This window comes from Hyperolius riggenbachi, chromosome 4 (genome assembly GCF_040937935.1).
Source record: "Hyperolius riggenbachi isolate aHypRig1 chromosome 4, aHypRig1.pri, whole genome shotgun sequence".
NCBI lineage: Eukaryota > Metazoa > Chordata > Amphibia > Anura > Hyperoliidae > Hyperolius > Hyperolius riggenbachi.
The window spans coordinates 103,530,799-103,533,298 of NC_090649.1; the positions used below are offsets into that span (position 1 = coordinate 103,530,799).

Genomic DNA, 2,500 nt, shown 5'->3' on the forward strand with positions numbered 1-2,500 from the left:
GCTACACCTCAGAGCCAAACGTTCCCCGTCCTGACATGGCAAGAGGAAAGACTTGGGCTCGTCCGGGATTTGAACCCGGGACCTCTCGCACCCAAAGCGAGAATCATACCCCTAGACCAACAAGCCAGTTAGCAGCCTTGTAGCGACCTGTACCACCCAACCGATGTATATACATGTGTGGTAGTAGGTTCAAAGAAATTGCAAGGAGCATAACTATGAGCGTAGGCCATCACTATGCCTAAATCAAGGGCTCGTCCGGGAATTGAACCCGGGACCTCTCGCACCCGAAGCGAGAATCATACCCCTAGACCAACGAGCCGACTCTGGCGACAGCAGTGGCAGTGAAAAGGACACAGAGTGGTGGAACAGGCTATAAGTGGGCTTTACTTGATTTCTTCACTTACTTTTAGCAAGAGCACTCTTTCGCTTCTGTTCAACACGTAGTTTAAAGGAAGGGCTCGTCCGGGATTTGAACCCGGGACCTCTCGCACCCTAAGCGAGAATCATACCCCTAGACCAACGAGCCAGATGGAAGCTAGGGTATAGAAACTGCATCCCCGGCTTGCACACTAAACACACACATGTGCCTTTATTTTTTTTTTATTTTTATTTTTTTTTTTTTTAACAGTAGCAAGTTCCTTCTATTGGCTAGATGAATGCTTTGCCTTTAAAGTGATAGATATGCTTAATATTAGTTGAAGCCATTTTTGGTAGATTAAAGATTTTATTGATACATATGTTTTGTTTAAAAAAGCTTCAAAATTGTGACCAGCAAAAACAATGTATGGGTGGTATACTGACACAAGCTCTGCAAGGGCTGCTCTAGGATCATGGGTGCCTTACATGCTAGCACAACATTTGCCAGTAGCATTTCAAAAAATGTTACTTAGGGCAAAAATAAAGTCCGTGCAGCACACACTCATCAACTATCATGAGGGGAACTAGAAAGAAGCCGTGCTACACCTCAGAGCCAAACGTTCCCCGTCCTGACATGGCAAGAGGAAAGACTTGGGCTCGTCCGGGATTTGAACCCGGGACCTCTCGCACCCAAAGCGAGAATCATACCCCTAGACCAACAAGCCAGTTAGCAGCCCTGTAGCGACCTGTACCACCCAACCGATGTATATACATGTGTGGTAGTAGGTTCAAAGAAATTGCAAGGAGCATAACTATGAGCGTAGGCCATCACTATGCCTAAATCAAGGGCTCGTCCGGGAATTGAACCCGGGACCTCTCGCACCCGAAGCGAGAATCATACCCCTAGACCAACGAGCCGACTCTGGCGACAGCAGTGGCAGTGAAAAGGACACAGAGTGGTGGAACAGGCTATAAGTGGGCTTTACTTGATTTCTTCACTTACTTTTAGCAAGAGCACTCTTTCGCTTCTGTTCAACACGTAGTTTAAAGGAAGGGCTCGTCCGGGATTTGAACACGGGACCTCTCGCACCCTAAGCGAGAATCATACCCCTAGACCAACGAGCCAGATGGAAGCTAGGGTATAGAAACTGCATCCCCGGCTTGCACACTAAACACACACATGTGCCTTTATTTTTTTTATTTTTTTTTTAACAGTAGCAAGTTCCTTCTATTGGCTAGATGAATGCTTTGCCTTTAAAGTGATAGATATGCTTAATATTAGTTGAAGCCATTTTTGGTAGATTAAAGATTTTATTGATACATATGTTTTGTTTAAAAAAGCTTCAAAATTGTGACCAGCAAAAACAATGTATGGGTGGTATACTGACACAAGCTCTGCAAGGGCTGCTCTAGGATCATGGGTGCCTTACATGCTAGCACAACATTTGCCAGTAGCATTTCAAAAAATGTTACTTAGGGCAAAAATAAAGTCCGTGCAGCACACACTCATCAACTATCATGAGGGGAACTAGAAAGAAGCCGTGCTACACCTCAGAGCCAAACGTTCCCCGTCCTGACATGGCAAGAGGAAAGACTTGGGCTCGTCCGGGATTTGAACCCGGGACCTCTCGCACCCAAAGCGAGAATCATACCCCTAGACCAACGAGCCAGTTAGCAGCCCTGTAGCGACCTGTACCGCCCAACCGATGTATATACATGTGTGGTAGTAGGTTCAAAGAAATTGCAAGGAGCATAACTATGAGCGTAGGCCATCACTATGCCTAAATCAAGGGCTCGTCCGGGAATTGAACCCGGGACCTCTCGCACCCGAAGCGAGAATCATACCCCTAGACCAACGAGCCGACTCTGGCGACAGCAGTGGCAGTGAAAAGGACACAGAGTGGTGGAACAGGCTATAAGTGGGCTTTACTTGATTTCTTCACTTACTTTTAGCAAGAGCACTCTTTCGCTTCTGTTCAACACGTAGTTTAAAGGAAGGGCTCGTCCAGGATTTGAACCCGGGACCTCTCGCACCCTAAGCGAGAATCATACCCCTAGACCAACGAGCCAGATGGAAGCTAGGGTATAGAAACTGCATCCCCGGCTTGCACACTAAACACACACATGTGCCTTTATTTTTTTT

General features: G+C 46.6%; 9 non-coding genes across 9 annotated transcripts; all 9 read right to left on the reverse strand.

Annotated features, from left to right (window-relative positions):
- Positions 1-54: 54 nt before the first annotated feature.
- Positions 55-126, reverse strand: TRNAP-UGG (transfer RNA proline (anticodon UGG)). Its single transcript has one exon. It is a non-coding gene; the product is annotated as a tRNA-Pro (tRNA).
- A 121-nt stretch (positions 127-247) lies between these two features.
- TRNAP-CGG (transfer RNA proline (anticodon CGG)) lies at positions 248-319 on the reverse strand. The gene has a single exon. It is a non-coding gene; the product is annotated as a tRNA-Pro (tRNA).
- Positions 320-454: 135 nt separating this feature from the next.
- TRNAP-AGG (transfer RNA proline (anticodon AGG)) lies at positions 455-526 on the reverse strand. The gene has a single exon. It is a non-coding gene; the product is annotated as a tRNA-Pro (tRNA).
- A 484-nt stretch (positions 527-1,010) lies between these two features.
- On the reverse strand, positions 1,011-1,082 carry TRNAP-UGG (transfer RNA proline (anticodon UGG)). Its single transcript has one exon. It is a non-coding gene; the product is annotated as a tRNA-Pro (tRNA).
- Positions 1,083-1,203: 121 nt separating this feature from the next.
- On the reverse strand, positions 1,204-1,275 carry TRNAP-CGG (transfer RNA proline (anticodon CGG)). Its single transcript has one exon. It is a non-coding gene; the product is annotated as a tRNA-Pro (tRNA).
- A 135-nt stretch (positions 1,276-1,410) lies between these two features.
- On the reverse strand, positions 1,411-1,482 carry TRNAP-AGG (transfer RNA proline (anticodon AGG)). Its single transcript has one exon. It is a non-coding gene; the product is annotated as a tRNA-Pro (tRNA).
- A 472-nt stretch (positions 1,483-1,954) lies between these two features.
- TRNAP-UGG (transfer RNA proline (anticodon UGG)) lies at positions 1,955-2,026 on the reverse strand. Its single transcript has one exon. It is a non-coding gene; the product is annotated as a tRNA-Pro (tRNA).
- A 121-nt stretch (positions 2,027-2,147) lies between these two features.
- On the reverse strand, positions 2,148-2,219 carry TRNAP-CGG (transfer RNA proline (anticodon CGG)). The gene has a single exon. It is a non-coding gene; the product is annotated as a tRNA-Pro (tRNA).
- Positions 2,220-2,354: 135 nt separating this feature from the next.
- Positions 2,355-2,426, reverse strand: TRNAP-AGG (transfer RNA proline (anticodon AGG)). The gene has a single exon. It is a non-coding gene; the product is annotated as a tRNA-Pro (tRNA).
- Positions 2,427-2,500: the final 74 nt, after the last annotated feature.